Source organism: Octopus bimaculoides, chromosome 11, assembly GCF_001194135.2.
Source record: "Octopus bimaculoides isolate UCB-OBI-ISO-001 chromosome 11, ASM119413v2, whole genome shotgun sequence".
Classification (NCBI taxonomy): domain Eukaryota; kingdom Metazoa; phylum Mollusca; class Cephalopoda; order Octopoda; family Octopodidae; genus Octopus; species Octopus bimaculoides.
Window position 1 is genome coordinate 5,394,551 of NC_068991.1, and position 634 is coordinate 5,395,184.

The following is a 634-nucleotide window of genomic DNA, read 5'->3' on the forward strand; positions in this document are numbered from 1 at the left end:
ATATATATATATATATATATATATATATATATATATATACGCATGGATATAACTGTAGCTGTATGTATGTGTGACGTGTATTATATTAAAAATTCTACTCCATTTTCCTCTATCATTATAATTTCAATAATTTTTTTCATTATAATCACAATCTTCATTTATTTTATTTTAGAATTCTTCTCGTTATGTATTTTGATTTTATTAAAAAAAGAAGACTTTCTTTTTTTATTGCATTGTACTATATTTTATATTCTTATTTAAGTATTTATGTATTTATATTATTATTGTATATCTTTATTTTTATTTTTACATTTAGATTTATTTTTAATGCTAGCCTTCTTTAAACGTCTCATGAATATTAAGATAGAGAAATGGCAGTTGACATTCTCTGAACCAAAGTTGACATTCTGAATAGATTTAAATTGCTTGATGAGACATACTCACCCGCGCATGCGAAGACGTGCTCGTGTACACATAGACATATAGAAACGGATATCCACACCCAAACAAACGCACAAGCAAGCAGCTCAATGTGTACGCGTGTGTGTATGCTTGTGTGTGTCTGTGTGTCCAAATTGATGAACGTCGATAATATTGTAGATATACTTACTATACATATATATATATATATATA